We start from the raw sequence: 17682 nt of genomic DNA on the forward strand, positions 1-17682 counted from the left end.
TTAATTGGCCATTGATCCCCTTGCAGTGATTGGATTTGCCCTTTGATGAATACTTTGACCTCTTTTTATTTTATTTAATTTTTTAAGTGTTTATTTTTGAGAGAGTGCAGGGGGTGTTGCAGAGAGAGGTGGAGACCGAGGGTCGGAAGCAAGCCCCGTGCTCACAGCTCAAAGCTCCTCATGGGGCTGGAACTCAGAAACCCTGAGGTCATGACCTGAACCCAAGTCCACCGACTGAGCCACCCAGGAGCCCCACTTTGGCCTCTTCTTGGCTTCACACTAATGCATTTGTTCATAATTAGAAAATAATGCACATTTAGTTCTTCAAGGTCTGGGAAAAGTTGTAGGTGATCTGTGGTCCCTCGGGTGCAGAGAAATGGCCGGTGTCTCCTGTCCTCACTGGATGGGAAGACTTGTTAGGATTCGGCTCCAGGAAGGGGCTGTGGCAGCATTCTCGGAAGAAGAGGACAGACTGACCTTCGAGGTAGAAGAAAACCACCAGGAGCTCCAAAGACGACAAGGAGACGGGAGTTGACCCCCTCATGGAATGTCTGTAAGGGGGGCTGACCCCGCATCACCAGATCCCAAGTGAGGAAGAGGGAGCTCAGAGCGCGGGCTTGCGTCTCTCGCCAGCTCTATGATGTCGCCAGGCTGCTCACACGTATCTCAGGGTCTCTGTCAACATAGGAAGACGATGGAGCCACCCACCTGGCAGAGCCACCGTGAGGGCTGGGGCAGATAGCAGACGCGGGTGCAGCAGGGCGTTTGCCAGCACGGAAACGGTCCACAGGTCGTCTCTGCTAGGATTCTGTTTTCAGCCGTGTGCTCACCTCCGTGATTGAACAAGATTGGTTAGATTATGACTTTTCACTTCTGAAAAGGAGACTGATGTCAGCCCGTCCGTCACCGTTCTTATATTCTGCCACGCTGAGCTTTCTACTGTCTCCAAACAAACATCTGTCTGTCCTTCCTCCACTCCTTGCCTCTGTACCCTGGGCAAGTCTTCAGCATCTGCATTCTTCACCCTGCAAATATGGCTAGCAAATATCAACTGGTCTCAGAAGCCTCTGTGCATTCCAACAAACAGCTCCTTTTTTTAAAAAAATGTTTATTTTTGAGAAAAAGAGACAAAAAACAAGCAGGGAAGGGGAGAGAGAGACACACACAGAATCCTAAGCAGGCTCCAGGCTCTGAGCTGTCCACACAGAGCCTGATGCAGGGCTTGAACTTACAGACTGTGAGATCGTGACCTGCACTGAAGTCAGACTCTTAACCAACTGAGCCACCCAGGTGTCCCCAAATAGCTCCTCACTGTACACTTTTTAGAGAGAGAATAGTTAAAATTATTTAACTTAATAGTATTACAAAAATATTGGATTCCTTGAAAGAACCTTTGAGCCCCTTAGGGATCCCAGGACCACACTTTGAGAATCACCACACTGTGTATATACACAAGGAGCCTGATGCGGGGCTCGAACTCCTGAGCTGTGAGATCATGACCTGAGCCAAAGTCAGACGCTTAACTGACTGAGCCACTCAGGCACCCCTATATTTTTTACTCCACCCAATATTAATATTTAGTTTTCATATATGACTTTCAGTTACTTTTTTATTGTTTACTTATTTATTTTGAGAGAGAGAACAAGCAGGGAGGGACAGAGAGAGAGAATCTCAAGCAGGCTCCATGCTCAGCACTTAGTGTAGAGCCCAACCTGGGACCTAATCTCACAACTGTGAGATGATGACCTGAGCCAAAATCAAGAGTCAGACACTTAACCAATTGAGCTACCAAGGTGCCCTTCAGTTTATTTTATTTATTTTTTAGTTTTATTTTTTAAATGCTTATTTTTGAGAGAGCGAGCAAGAGCAGGGGAGAGGCAGGGTGGGGAGGTGGAACAGAGGATCCCATACAGGGTCTGCACTGACAGCACAGAGCCTGATGTGGGGCTTGAATTCAGGAACCATGAGATCATGACCTGAGCCAAAGTCGAACACTCAACCGACTGAGCTACCCAGGTGCCCCCAATTTATTTTAGATGAGTAGATTATATCTGTTTTTACTTTTTTAATTCTGGAATTTAGTGATGACAAAGCTATGGCTCTTAAATAACTGCCGAAACGAAGCCTGGCGTTTTAGCGTGGGGGCGAGAACAGTCATGATGTAACGCTGGGGTAATACCTTTACCGTAAAACGAATTACGTGAGTTTTTCTAGGTTTTAACTAGAGTAAGATTTTCTCCCCAACGATTCCAAGCTCTGTCATAATAATCCATCACTGCTAAACCATAAGCTGTGTGAGCATGAATTTGTTGGTGATTATATCGAGCACTCTCATATGTAAGAATTTTGAAACGTAACTCTCAGGTTCATGAGAAGGAATATATTTTCATATGTCAATTTCCCACATATCTGAGAATGGTAATATCCTTTGGATCATCCAAATTGATTTTGAACTTCTGAATCTAAATATTAGATATACAGTAAGATTGAACCGAAGGCTGGTTACATTACTTCATAGCACGTGACCCATGGGAGGCCTAGGCTGCAGATGAGGATGTGACAGCGAGTTTGGAGTGACAGTCAGCTCTAGAGGCAATAGAAGCACCAAACAGAAACTCTTAGAGGAGCTGAAAGAAGCATTTTAAAGCATAATGGGTGAGTCTTAACAGTATAACCCTAATATGGTTATTCCTTTATTTGCAAAAGTAGCTGATGAACAGATTTTGCTCATGAATAAATGATGTTACACTCAAAGTTGGAAATACATCTCTTTGTTTCATGATTCTAAAATCAGTTTTGTGGGGTGCCTGGGTGGCTCAGTCGGTTAAGTGTCGGACTTCGGCTCAGGTCATGATCTCACTGTTCATGAGTTCAAGTCCCATGTCAGGCTCTGTGCTGAAAGCTCAAAGCCTGGAGCTTGTTTTTTTCTGTGTCCCCCTCCCTCTCTCTCTTCCTCCCCCACTTGTGCCCTGTCTCTCTGTCTCTCTCAAAAATAAACACTAAAAAAATAAAAGAAAAATAAAAATAAGTTTTGTATGTTTAAGGTAGCTTGACTGACACTTTGACCAACCAGTCCCACTTCTCAGTTATATGCAGGAATGATCCTTTTCCAGTTCTCAGTTATTGATTACAACACCTCTTCATTTTCTCCAATATTCTTTTTATTTTTTAATGTTTTTTATTTATTTTAGAGAGACAGAAAGAGACAGCGTGAGCTGGGTAGGATCAGAGAGAGAGGGAGACACAGAATCCGAAGCAGGCTCCAGGCCCTGAGCTAGCGGTCAGCACAGAGCCTGATGCGGGGCTCGAACCCACAAACTGTGAGATCATGACCTGAGCCAAAATCGGACGCCTAAACCGACTGAGCCACCCAGGCGCCCCTGAAAAATGTTTTTTGCTTAAAAATGCATTTTGTTTTATATCAGGTACCAATTCTTTCTCTTGGAATGCTCTCAAATGTCCTGGCACGAGAGATCCACGGTGGCAATGTGGATGTAGGGTGAACGCTCAACCATTTCTAGTCCATCGCCAGCTCCACCCTGACTTCCTGCGCTCAGGCAGGCCTAGCACAGCCCAGCCCGCACCTCAGCCCTGCCGCTCTCACATTTCAGGGACTGAGTGCTGAGGTGGGAGTGGCAGGGAAGTGGCAGGGCCAGACGACGCTGGGGGAGAGTGAGGAAAGGCTATCTTCTCCTGAGGGATGGGAGAGACCGTGTGTGACATCTGGGACAGTGAGGAGGGAGTGACCCTGAAGGACTGTGGTCCAGGGTTTCCCTACTGCTTCTCACAGCCTCATTTTTCTTTGCTGAAAGGCCTGGAGTTTGCAGTTCAAGGCCCCACTCTTTGGTGCCATTATTTTCCAACAAGTTTTCTCCTTTACTTTTCCCCACAAGACCAAGAAAAGATGGCAGCAACAGAGCTGGGTGCTCAGCAGCCGGCTTCCCAGTCTCCACAGCCACCTCCTGCCTCTGCAGGTCCCACCTGAGAATCCTCAGGGCTTCAGGGACAGGATTTTATTTTCTTCTTCCCTTCTCGTGGTGACTCTTCATGTCACCCTAAGGGCCGTAGTAACTATTTCTCTGTGGTAGAAATTCCCGTGGCAATATTTTCTCTACTTCTATCTCATGTATAAAATGTCAGTATTAAAATTGCTTAGACTGAATGAATGTACTGTCCTTTCCAAACTTATTTCCGTAGTAAGATAAAAAAAAATACTATTTAAATATACAAATCTGTTTTTCATGTATTTTGCGTCGTGAGCTCCGTACAGCGAGGAAGGGGTGGTTCCTGGCAGCAAGGGCTGGCTCACTTGAAGGCAGAAAGTCCGAGCTGGAGGCAAGTGGTTACTATAGAGACAGGATTTGGTGGACTGTGTGTGTGCTGGGTGGTAGTCACTGGAGGGCAGACAGGGAGTGTGCAGAGAGGCTATGCCGTGCAGAATTTTAACCCTTGGGTGATGCAACGTGTTGGCATCTGGCCAGGCGGAAGGGACCATTCTTCTCTGGACCTCAGGAGCTGTTCCGTGGAGACTTGTTGCCCATCAGCAGTTTCTCATGGTTTCTTGATCATGGTTCCCAGGGTCCAACAACTGGAATTTCACTAGTGTGTCTACAGTTTGAGGAGTAGGGCGTATATGAAGAGGGGGAGCTTCCTAATAATGTGAAAAGTCTATCTCTGGAAAGGCATTGAAATTGGTCTCCAGAATTGAATGACTCAACAAATAAACTTGTAAATCAAGTGGTTCCACAATGTTTCTGTTGATAAGGTGCAGTGAAGATTGAGAGGCAGGCATGTTCCCACAGCCCTGCTCTAGTCTTTGGCGAATCTGAGACATGAGCGATGTTCTTAGATCATCCATACACCCTCATCCACACTCTCCCAAGCTGCCCCATCAGCCGAAGGGTAAGATGGAAGCCAGGGTACTGGGATGAGGGGTGCTCTGGCCCAGGTGACTGCTGGCGACGCTCTGATGTAGGTGCTGAGCTGGGGTGGTTGGGGGAAGGGGACAGTAAGCCCTGATTGGCCACATTGCTCTCTCCACTGGACACGCCCCCTCAAGGCATGCCCTATGGCACCTGCTTGGCTCTGATAAGCTGTGAGGCTCTGGACACACCCCTCAAGGCCTGCCCCCATGGCATCTACTTGGCTCTGATAGGCGGTGAGGGTCTGGACATGCCCCTCAAGGCACGCCCTTGGCACCTTCTCGGCTCTGATAGGCTAGGACGCTCTGGACACGCCCCCTCAAGGCACGCCCCCATGGCACCTGCTTGGCTCTGATAGGCTGTGAGGCTCTTGCCTCTCTAGGTGCCATTCAGACCTGCCCTTGGGCGCTGAGGCTGGAGAGCAGGCTTGCAGTATTCTCTTACTTCCTCCTAGCTGAGCTGCTCCTGGATTTTGTGTAGGGGGTCGGGGTCGGGGTCGGGGTGTGGGTGGGGACGGGGGCTCAGAGGCCTAGAAGTGGTGGGAGCCACTTCCTCTCCCCGGAGTACCAGGGTGCACACTGTGGGGCCTCCTGTAGGGTGACGGAGACGTACTGCCCACCCCTCCTCCAGATCCTCTTACGGGGACGGAAACCACCCTTGCCAGACGCCGCGGGCAGTTTCTAACCCTCAGTGAGTGTCCAGCTGTAACGTGGGGTCAGCTGGGTGGAGGTGAGGCTGTCGGGGTCTGGGGCTCTGCAGGCTGGGGAGGACTAAGATGTGTACTTCACCACCCATCCTTCTGCGGTGACCGGAGGTCCTCTGCGATGAACACTGACCTCTTCTTGACTTCACGCTGAAACAGTGATCACAACAGGGAAAGACCGCATGTTTCATTCTTCAGAGCTTCAAGAACGGTACTTGTGCGTTAGCTATAGCTCCTTAGTGCAAAGAGGAAATTCGCAGGTGTCCCCTGTCGTGACCTGGTTGGAAGGAAGCGTGGTTAGGGTTAAGTTGAAAGAAAAGTGCTGCTGGCCGGCTGAGCTAGCCCAGGTGAGCTTGAAGAAAAGGAAGCCTGACCTGTGGGGCGGAAGAAGACCAGCAGGAGCGCAGGGGAAACAGGCCGTGGGCCCTGACTGTCCTGCAGGAAGGCCTGGGGGCTGCCCGCCAGACCCGTGTGCATTCCTGGGCTCCGGCAGAGCTACCATCCAGTCCGAGAGAAGGCAAGCGATGAGAATATGGTTTTTCTTATTTCAAAGAACACGAATGCCAGCGATGACTTCAGCCTAGGTCTGATCTCAATTACCATTAACGTCAACGCCAATCTACCACACGGAACATTACCGTCGGCACATAGGCTGCCTGGATTTTCTTCGGGCCTTGTCCCTGGCCCCACATCTCCTCTGCCTTTGCCAGTCAGTACTCCCCTCATGTCTTCTTCGGGCAAACAGAGTTAGCAAAGATCAGCTCTTCTTGAGAGCCTTTCTTCCAGCAAAACAGCTGGGGCTGATTTCCCTCCCGCCATAGAGCTGTGCTCAAATCTCACCTGTTCGTTACTACGCCTGATAGACGGATCAATTTTAGTATATAATCCTGTTTCTACATGTCACACGCTATAACCGTCCCTTCACATTTTTGTCCCCTCCACTGGGCTGCAAATTGGTGCCCTGAAACATGGAAATTTCATCCTGAAACCTCCACCGCCCAGTATGTAGGCGGTCAGGAAATCTATTTGAATCATTGAATGAATGTTTACTTAAGAGAATTGGTTATAGCTTAAATTCCTAGGGAGGAATCTCTTGGTCAAAGAATATGAACAGTTTATTTTGAAACATATACTGCCAGGGGCGCTGGGTGGCTTAGTTGGTTAAGGGTCCAGCTTCGGCACAGATCATGATCTCATGCTTCGTGGGTTCGAGCTATGCGTTGGGCTCCGTGCTGACAGCTCAGAGCCTGGAGCCTGCTTTGGATTCTGTGTCTCCCACTCTGTCTGACCCTCCCCTCTCACCCTCTCTCTCTCAAAAATAAATAAAAAACATTAAAAAAAAAAGAAACATACTGCCAAATTGTCCTGCTATATGATTCTTCCAATTTATATTCTAAAGCAGAACTTTTCTGTGGCTACATAATGTCCCAGCAAGTCGCTGTAGCTTAGATTACATTGTTGTGATCACAGAGGTATGCCCTGCTTTGTCACATCAGACACCCAACCATTTTCATCTCTCACTACATTGTCTTCCTAAACAACTTTCATGCCTATGTAAATGATGGCGCATGGAGTGTTCCGCAGTTTACTTAGCTGTCCCCATATTGCGGAACTGCATTGTCACCATTCTTATGCATAAATTAACCAGCGATCACCATTACACTTAAGGGTTTTGTGTTGTTTTCTTAGAAAGAACAAATTTTACCAGGTTATTTCTTGGTACAATATGTATCATACTGCAGTGGGTTCATTCAGCAAATAATTTTGTGTATTTCCCATGTGTGTGACATCGTAGTAGGTGCTAGATGTGGTTAGATACGTACTAGTGAGCAGAGAGACAAAAATCCGGGCACTCGTGGAGTTTAAATTCTAATGTGTGAGACAGAAAAAAACACAACAGAATATGCAGTCATTTTAAGTAGTGATGACTACTGTCAAACTGAGACACTTTCTTAATGTTTACTTTTTAAATTTTTTAAAGCTTTACTTTCTTATTTTGAGTGGGAGAGGGACACTAATAGCAGTGGAGGGGCAGAGAGAGAGTGAGGGGAAAGGGAGAGAGGAGAGAGAGAGAGAGACAGAGAGACAGAGAGAGACAGAGAGAGAGAAGTGCAGCTCACCCGTAGAAGCGCTCAAGCTCATGCCGTGCCTACTCCAACTCATGAGCCGTAAGATCATGACCTGAGCTGAGGTCAGATGCTTAACCGGCTAAGCCACCCAGGTGCCCTGAATTGAGACACTTTTATTCTTTATATTATTTCTTTTATTTGAAAATTTATATTTTAGGGGCACCTGGGTGGCTCAGTTGGTTAAACATCCGACTCTTGATTTTCAGCTCAGGTCATGATCTCATGGTTTGTGAGTTTGAGCCTCACATTGGGCTCTGTGCTGACAGTGCAGAGCCTGCTTGGCATTCTCTCTCTCCGTCCTTCTCTGCCCCTCCCTGCTTGGTCTCTCTCTTTCTCTCTCTCTCAAAAATTAAAAAAAAATTCTATCCTTTTAGAGTTTTCCCTTAAAATTTAAACCACAAGGCTAACTCATAAAGTTTTAATATAAGATTTTTATTATTTTTACTATTTTTTATTTATTCATTTATTTATTATTTTTAAACATTTTTAATGTTTATTTATTTTTGAGTGAGAGAGAGAGAGACAGAGCATGAGCGGGGCAGAGAGCGGGAGACACAGAATCTGAAGCAGATGGCAGGCTCTGAGCTGTCAGCACAGAGCCCGACGTGGGGCTCGAACCCAGGAACTGGGAGATCATGACCTGAGCTGAAGTCAGATGCTTAACCGACTGAGCCACCAAGTGTCCCTATTTTTTATTTATTTTTGAGATACAGTGAGAGACAGTGCAAGCAGGGGAGGGCCAGAGAGAGAGGGAGACACAGAATCTGAAGACAAGCTCCAGGCTCTGAGCTGTCAGCACAGAGCCCAACGCCGGGCTTGAACCCAAGAAGCATGAGATCATGACCTGAGCCGAAGTCGGACGCTTTACTAACTGAGCCACCCAGGCGCCCCTAACATAGACTTTTAAAATGTGGAACACTTTAGGGATGCCAGGGTGGCTCTGTCAATTGAGCACCCAACTCTCGATTTTGACCCAGGTCATGATCTCATGCTTTGTGGGTTCAAGTTCCATGGTGGGCTCTGCACTGATGGTGAGGAGCCTGCTTGGGATTCTCTCTCTCTCTTTCTCTCTCTCCCCCCCTCCCTCTGCCTCTCCCCAGCTCCCATGTTTTCTCTCTCTCTCTCTCTCTCTCAAACATTACAAAAATGTGGAACACTTTAGTTCTGATCATTCTCTTGTTTATTTATTATTTATTTCTTTTTTCAAACCAAAGTTCTCACATATTTATTACTGAACCAACCTACTGGTACAGAAGCACAGTAATGGAGAAAAATCATTTCCTGATAAAACATGTCTACTGTTCAGGTGTGGTGATGCTCACGGAATGATAGGATGCAAGCCGAGACCCCCGTGCAGCACAAACACGCGTGCCGGCTCCTATGTGATCCCTCACGCCCCGCTTGGTTGTCTCCAGTGCCTCCTCTTGGAGTTGTCCTGATTTTATTACCAGTTTTCATCCGAATCCCCTGGGGAAAGGGATGATTCGGTTTTTGTGTCTTGGCCAGGAATCGCTTGATCTGAAAGTCTTGTGAGAAGACATGGTGAGGGGCAGTCACCTGCACATACCAAGACGGTGGAGAAAAGGAGAGAGCTCCTGGGTTTTTTTGGGCGGGGGGCGGTTGTTTTTAATTTGTTTAAATGTTTCTTTATTTTTTAGAGAGAGACACAGAGACAGAGCATGGCGTGGGGAGGGGCACACGGAGAGAAGGAGACAGAGAGTCTGAAGCAGGCTCCAGGTTCTGAGCCATCAGCACAGAGTCGGATGCAGGGCTCAAACTCGCGAACCACAAGATCTTGACCTGGGCCAAATACAGATGCTTAACCCAGATGCCCTGAGAGAGCTCCTTTTACATTTTATTGTTGAACAATATTTTAATTCTACCTCATTCACTGACCTTCCAAGATTATACAGTTTATTCTTGTTTTATTTGGTTTTAAAATAATTTTTTTTTAAATTTTTAATGTTTTATTTGTTTTTGATGCAGAGAGAGACAGAGCATGATAGGGGGAGGGGCAGAGAGAGAAGGAGACACAGAACCGGAAACAGGCTTCAGGCTCTGAGCTAGCGGTCAGCACAGAGCCTGATGCGGGGCTTGAACCCATGAATGTGAGATCTGACCTGAGCTGAAGTCGGAGACTTAACTGACTGAGCCACCCAGGCGCCCCTGTTTTATTTGGTTTTACTGCAGAAATAAATGTCTACTAATATTTTGTTCCATTGTTGCAGCTCATACCTTCCAGGATCATCCCATGATTTTCATCACAAAAACTTGATATTTTATAAATAAAATTCAGAACCTTTTCTCTGTGCAGCAGACAAAAAAATGCAATAACAAGAAGTCTTAAGATGATACAGAGATGCTGAGGTCAGTGGATATGAATTTTTTTTGTTGAGCTCTTCCTCCGCACTCTGAGAGATTTAATAAAGAGAAAGAGAAAAAGAAAGACTGATCTGTAACCTTTATTTTTGTTGTTGTTTTTAAAAATATTTAAGTAATCTCTGTATCCAACATGAGGCTTGAACTCACAACCCTGAGATCAAGAGCCTACGTGTGGGTTTCTTTCTCTCCCTCTGTCTCTCTGTCCGCCTGTGCGTACTCACTCTTTCAAAAACAAATAAATCAACTTAAAAAAAAAAGGTAGAAAGAAGATAATTGGTTATTCCAGAGACAGGATTTGGTGGTTTATGTATTTGGCTCAAGTCATGACCTCACAGTTCATGGGATTGAGCCCCACGTCGGGCTCTGTGCTGACAGCTGGGAGCCTGTTTGGGATTCTTCTGTCTCTCTCTGCCCCTCCCCTGCTCATGCTCTCTCTTTCTCTCTCTCTCAAAATAAATTTAAAAACTTAAAAAAAATTTTAAAGGAATGGCTTTCACTATTTACAGTTTATAAATGGCTATCTTTATCAATTTAAAGAAGTTTTCTTTTGCTCTTAATGTCCTAAGGGGTGTGTGTGTGTGTGTGTGTGTGTGTGTGTGTGTCTGTTTCAAATTATGAATATTATTCTTCTTGTTCAATGCTCTGTGTCAGTGGCTTTTCTCTTTTATTCTGTTAATGTGATGATTTGCATTAATAGAGTCTATAATATCAGACAAACTTTGCATTTCTGAAATGAACTAACTTGGCCATTATGTATTTTTTCAACTTTAATGTATTTGGTTTGTTAGTATTTTATATAGGATATTTGCATCAATATATTCATGAGTGAAACTGAGTAATTTTATTTTTTCATACAGATTGGTTATGCTAACTTCATAAAACGAGTTCAGGAGCATTCTTGTTTTTGTAATTTTGGGAGTAGGAGTGGAGACACATCAGAGTAGAATGCTATATGTACCTTGAATGTTTGGTAGAATTTGGTAAAATCCTCTGTCTTGAATTTTTTTAAACTGTGGTTTTTTGCTAAAGCATTTAAAGTGCTGACTCAGCTTTTAAAAACTTATGTCAGCTTTTGTATTTATTTTTTGAGCCAATTTTGGGAAATATGTTTTCTAGGAATTTACGCATTTTACCTAAGCTTTCAAATTCATAATATCATTCATAATGTTTCTTATCCTTCTAATCTCTGCTTTGTATTTGTATCTCCCTTGATATTCCAAGATTGTTTCCTTTTTTCCTTTCCCCATCTTCCCAGAGGTTTGTCAGTTTTTTTTGTGTTTTCAAACACCGTAATGAGTTTATTTCACTTCCAAATTTTGTTTAATTTCTGCTGTTACATTTATTGTTTATTTCCTTATACCATTTTTGCATTTATTCTGTGATTCCTTTTTCTACTGTTTCTTTTTCCAGTTGAACAGTTCTCATTAGGTTTCATCCTTTCTTGTCTTTTGGTGTAAACATTTAAGGACTCAATTACCCTCTCATGGGGCTTCAGCTGCCTACCACAATTCTGGATAAGTGATATTTTATTATCGTTCAGTTACTGGTAGAAAACACCAGTCTTCCATTACCATATATACCAGGTTACATGACAATGTGTTTTCTAATCTTCAAATGTGCAGGGATTTTTAGTTATCTCATTAAAAATCACTTTGTAATTTAATTGTTTGCGATTTTCTCTTTCCTCCTGAAAGTTTTGTCTGGGTAGTCAGAACTCCCCTGTAAGAGAGCCTGTTTAAGTGCTCTCTTGATCCAGTTTTGAGGCCCCGGCCGGAGGCCAGCCAGTCCCCCTTTCTGAGCAGGCACCACCTTTCCGGCGCCTCTGTTCTGGGACCCTGTTCACCGTCCTCATCACCCGGGGACCGGGGACTAGACCGCTAGGACAGCCCAAGACCCCAAATTATCCAGATTACCTCATCAACAGAGACCCCATGAAAACTAACTCACCCTGCTTGTCAAACATAAGCTGTCCCCTAGAGCCCCAGCTGGTCGCTACTGTCCCTGGGTACATGGTCCTGGGTGGCCCTGCCTGGCAGCCCTCTCTCATTTTTAACGTAAGTAACAGGTCTGACGCCAAATCCTCGATGCTTTACTACCACTGCCCTGCAGCCGAGCGCCGTGGGGCTCCTCCTGAAGGCCTTGGGAGTGGCGCCAGGGTCAGATAAGCTGGGTCCTGTGGGTGTGGTGTGCGTGGCCTGGGGACTCTGCTGGAAGGTCTCTGGTGTTGAAGTAAGGGTTGGTACACCAGAGGGCGCTGTAGTCCTATGTTTCCTTCTCGTTGGAAGCCTGGGCTGGGCCTTGCACCTTGCCTTGCCGGAGGGCGTGGCCCGGGTAAGGTTGGTGGGGCTGCTCCTCTCTGGTTAGGTTTCAGAAACTTGGCCCAGTGGAAGATGGCGTCCATGGAAACGTCAGGAGCAGAGGTGTTGGCCCTGACGTTGTCCTTGGCCGCACTGCCTTGAGCAGACCACGTCCCCTCCTCGGGTTCCTATGTCCCCATCTATGAAATAGGCATTACTAAAAATGGGAACCTTTTTGGGGGTGGGGTATTGTTTAGTTCTGAGACCCTGACTGGAGGGAAAACCTACTTAGTGCTTCTCCAGGATGGTACTGTTACTACTTTGCAAGCCTCAAGACTGACTTTCTCCAGCGCAACAGCCTTTTCAACCTGCACACCCGAACGAAACCCGCCGCGGCCGGAGCACTCACGCCGACACTGAATGTGGCGTACCGAGGCTAAATCCAAATAGCTGCTGGGTTCCTAGCTCCATGGGCAACATGCCAAGCTCAGCCAGCTCATGAGAGAAAGCTATTACTGTGCATTTTTAAAAATGTGTATTTATTTTTTGAGAGAGAGAGACAGAGAGCAGAGGAAGAGAGAGGGAGACACAGAATCTGAAGCAGGCTTTCGGTTCCGAGCTGTCAGCACAGAGCCCGACGTGGGGCTCGAACTTGCGAACTGCGAGATCATGACCTGAGTCAAAGTCAGACGTTCAACCAACTGAGCCACCCAGGTGCCCCTAGTACAGTGCGTTTTCTCTGTTCTACTAATTTTCACCACTGGTGCTCTTGTTGGCACCGATCTGTACCAGGAACCATACTAAGTGCTTTGCAAACATGAGCTCATGAATCCTCTAGCAATCCTCATGCAGAATCAGCCGTTTTTAGCGATGAGAAGGTTGAGGTCCACATGGCTGTTAAGCAGAGGCACTGGGATCCAAACCCAGACTGAGCAGGGCTCAGAGCAAGTGTTCTGGAGCCACACGGAGCCGCTTCCCCTCACTTGGAGCTGGGGTGCCTACCTCGTGGCCAGGTTCCATCACAGAGCATGAGCTGGCTTTCAAGGGAGCATCTCCAGACCCGCGATGACCATGATCACATGCGGTCATTTGAACCTCTAGACATCACATATGTCCTAGGACTCTCACACCCTAACGATCCTCCCCTGGGCCAGTCCCTGGAAGCAAGCTGCTCAGATAGGCTTGCCCAGGGCTGTCACCATGTCCGCACTGTACCCCCGGCTCTCGGCCTTGTCCCTCAAGGCCCGTGATTCCATGAGAGAAGCTTCCACGGTCTCCGCATGTCTAAAATTATGGGTTTTGTTGGTTTTACTTTTGCCACTCAAGTCCATGAAGGGAAGCTTTACTGAGGCCCCAGAGCCTGGGGGCTGGGGCAGAGGAAGGACCGGTGGAGGGGCCTTCTTTGCCTTTCGTCTTGGGGTGCAGGTTGTCAGTGTGGCCACACTTGTTGTGGCAGGGGACAGCGTGGGGGTGAGGTCACACAGAACCCCTGTGGCAGTTGTATTTCTGGGCCGGCCAGCAGAGGCGAGCCTCAGTGCCGCCCCTCCACAGGCGAAGCCCCAAGTGCAAGGGGGACCCCAGCTGGGTGGTGCTGATGTCCTGTAGCCATTTGCTTGCAAAATCCAGAAGCTGCTTCTCAGGTGGGATGCCCTCCATGTCCTGGCCTTTGGCTTTTGCATTCTCAACGGTGTCACTGGGCTCGACCTTGAGGGTGACGTGACGGTCTTGCCCACCGGGGTCTTCCCACACATCTGCATCTCTGTGTCTGGTGCAAGGCGTCCGCCAGCAGACAGCTGAAGAGATGGAGGGTGGCAGACCTAAAAGTACATTTAGTCTACACGTTACCCCGTATAATGGGCACAGACTCACTGGTCAAATGTGTCAGGAACTTTTGTACTCTGTATCTGCTTCCAGAGTTCATGATATTGGCAGTGGAAAGCCCCCCTAAAAGTACTCCCGCAAGGAGCCGTGTCTCACCTGACCTCAAGCCCAGAGCTCCCAAAACTAATTTGACCACAGATCTCTTCTTCCTCTCGGGGTGTCTGGTACAGATGGTATGCCGGGGGGCGTGGCCCTCCCCCGGCTCTCTCAGCCTTGGCCCTGCTGGCCTTCTGGGACGGAGAGCTTTGATGTGGGGGTTGTCCTCCCCAACACTGTGGCTCTTTTAAGCCGCACTGAAGACCTAAGCAACTGTAGACATATAGTGGGGAAACATCCAGAAGCTGGCAGTAGCCAGGGCGCCTGGGTGGCCCGGTCAATTGGGCATCAGACTTTGGCTCAGGTCTGATCTCATCGTTTGTGGGTTTGAGCCCCGCGTCGGGCTCGGTGCTGACAGCTCAGAGCCTGGAGCCTGCTTCAGATTCTGTGTCTCCCTCTCTCTCGGCCCCTCCCCTACTTGTGCTCTGTCTCTCTCTCAAAAATAAATAAACATTAAAAACAAAAAGAAAAGCTGGCAGAAGCTGAGGATATGATACTCAAAAGACTTAGGACTGATGACAGCCCCTCGGCTGTGGCTGCTACGCGAACAGATCACTGTCCATGGGAGCTCCGTGATTTCTAGGTTGGAGGGGCCTGGGGAGGGGTCTTCCTGTCGCAAAGGGGGCTTAGAGCTATGTTGTCACATCCCTTTACATAAGTTGTTGAATGTGGTTGACTAAAGCCCTCCGACTCCCTCCAAGACACACATATAAGGATAGTGTGTCTCTGCTCTCATTAGCCACCTTGTGCATGCACCTGGCCTCCCCCCACCCTCTCAGATCCCACCTGTTCAAGCCTACGGCACCAGGTCATTGCACATCTTTGTCACTGCACATCCACCAAACCGCTCATGGATCCAGAACATAAAGATTATGTCTACGGCACAGAGTGGAGAAAAGGGAAATTCTTTACATTAAAAATCCAATAAATACACTTTAAAAAACGTAACAACGTGTCCCTTTCAAAAGAAAACTGACTTCGTTTTACTCTTTGATCTCACAGAGAGCAAACCTTCCTAGCTTTCAGTTTTGGGAAGTAAGTGACTTAGCCACTCATTTTCTGCTTCTTACTTCTATCAGAAAAAAAAACCACCCACTTGAACTCAGCACAGATGGGTGAGGGACAGAGCTGGCGCTCACAGGAAGCCGCGCGCCCTTCAAAGGCATCTGTCTTAGTACTCAGCTTCTCGAACAAGCCTGGCACTGGCTCGTGGACCTTCGTCAGGACCACTGTCGGACAAGGAAGGTAAGTGGGGACGGGGCCATTCCCCGGGCCTCAGGCTGCACACTGCGTTACGGACAGCCATGTGGACTTCAGAAGTTCGGACACCTGGCCATTGACTCACCCAGTCCTTCTACTCGGGCTTCCAGGGCATTCTCGGGCTCACTGCTGGCTCTTAACTCAGACTCACACACCATCTACTTACACTCACACCCTTCAAGCCCTCGTCTGACCGGCACCTCTATATGCAGGGCGCGCTCCCTGCTCACATCTGGCCCGAGACCACATGCTCAGAACACACAGATAACTTTTATCAAACATGCACACTTTTTCTTGCTTTTTGCTTCTTGCTTCTATCAAGACTCCCAGGTCAAGAAGCACCACTCAGATTGGGCTGACAGAATAATCCTCCACGTTTACCAGCTGCGCTTCTTTCATTCTTCCTCTGGAGATTTCCCGACTCCTCAGCCTCCTCCGTTCCTTCCATTTTTACTGGTAAGATGGTGGAGAGACACTGGGATTGTTGTTTATTTAATGAGAATCGATATTCATTTTACAACACTTTCTTTGAGATCCTGAGATGGCCCGGGTCCTCAGTATCTGTTTGCAGGAGTAAAACCCAAATCTCTCTCTTGAGAAACCAAATATGGTCTGGGTGTTTGGGTGCCTGGTGATAAGGGTGGTAAGGGGAGGAGAGGCGGGTTACTGAACAATGTGAAAAGCGTTGTGAGAAGGAGTGTCAGGGGCCATAAGAAGGTAGCAAGAGCGGGTGCCTGGCTCACTCAGTCAGTAGAGCATGCGACTCTTGATCTCCAGGCTGTGAGTTCGAGCCCCAGGTTGGGTGTAGAGATTACTTAAAAAAATAAAATCTTAACAACAACAAAAAAAAGGAGGAAGCAAGAGGAGGTAGCCTGGAATCAGGAAGCCCTTCTTCCCTGAATTGCTCTGATCTGCATGTGAACATGCATGTAGCTTTGAGGTCTGAACCTCTTCACCTGCCAGTTTAGATAGGAAATGTGGGTAGTCGGAGAAGTAGAGAGATTTCATTTCTGGCCACGATGTGCCTTTGTGAGACCTGGCAGGCTAATTTCCACTGCGATCGGATTCAGGGCGCCGGGACTGAGTTTTGCATGCGGTTTTGGATGAAACCACCAGTAAGTTTCCTCCCACCGCCCTCTGAGTCCAGCGAAACCACCTGAGTGCTCCCGCATCTGAGGGGCCTTCTAAACACATCTGCTGCATTGGGAGCAGCTAGGCCCCGGGCCCGGGAGGCCAGGCATGTTTTCATCGAAATCGATGTTCTAGAATGAACTTAGGAGTGTATCCCAGAGCTGACCTGCACCAGCTCCCGGGGCTGTTAAAGACTGTTAAGGATTCAGGAATTCTGTGAGGCGGACGGTGGCTGGGATTTTGCCCTGGGGGAAGTATTTGCCCCGCAAATGCCAGCAAACACCATAAATCAGTGTCCGCCACCTCCCCAGAGCTGGTTTACCAGCGCGTCACCGGGACTTGGGGCCCAAAGAACGAGTGCTGCATGTAGCTGGGGGGCCTTCGGAAGTCGTTGAACTTCTCTGAACGTTTTGTGAGCCATGGCTCAGTATGCTTGCCTGGCTCAGGGCACCTGGCTTTGTTGAGGGGGTGGGGGAGGGCAGGAGCGTGGGAGTGGGATTAAATGCTCAATACCAGGGAGCATGCTTTGACATGCTTGCAGGAGGAATTCATATTTTTATATAAAATCCTAGCCAACCTTCTAGTCCAATGATTACCTAAGCAATGATGGACTTTTTGGCATTCTAATCAGAAGGGGAAATATGCACAGATTTTTAATCTTTTTGTTTTTGTTTTGCTTTTAAGTACCAAGGCGGCGGCAGTGGGTGGAGGGCTGTTGGGAATCTCAACCAGCCCGCAGATGATTCAGTCACCCCAGACTGTCATTTGAAATGCATCCGTGAAAACGCCTCCTTGAGGGGCGCCTGGGTGGCTCAGTCAGTTGAGCGTCCGACTTCGGCTCAGGTCATGATCTCACGGTTCATGGGTTCGAGTCCCATGTC

At 47.6% G+C, this 17682-nt stretch overlaps 1 long non-coding RNA gene across 1 annotated transcript in view; it reads left to right on the plus strand.

The window, feature by feature from the left end:
• Window positions 1-4166, plus strand: part of LOC115292911 — a 4462-nt gene extending 296 nt beyond the window's left edge. The window contains exons 2-3 of the long non-coding RNA XR_003909226.1: window positions 2519-2655; window positions 3426-4166. This is a non-coding gene — a long non-coding RNA (uncharacterized LOC115292911). The remainder of the gene's footprint in view (window positions 1-2518; window positions 2656-3425) is intronic.
• The last annotated feature ends 13516 nt before the right edge of the window (window positions 4167-17682 follow it).

This window comes from Suricata suricatta, chromosome 5 (assembly GCF_006229205.1).
Source record: "Suricata suricatta isolate VVHF042 chromosome 5, meerkat_22Aug2017_6uvM2_HiC, whole genome shotgun sequence".
Lineage (NCBI taxonomy): Eukaryota > Metazoa > Chordata > Mammalia > Carnivora > Herpestidae > Suricata > Suricata suricatta.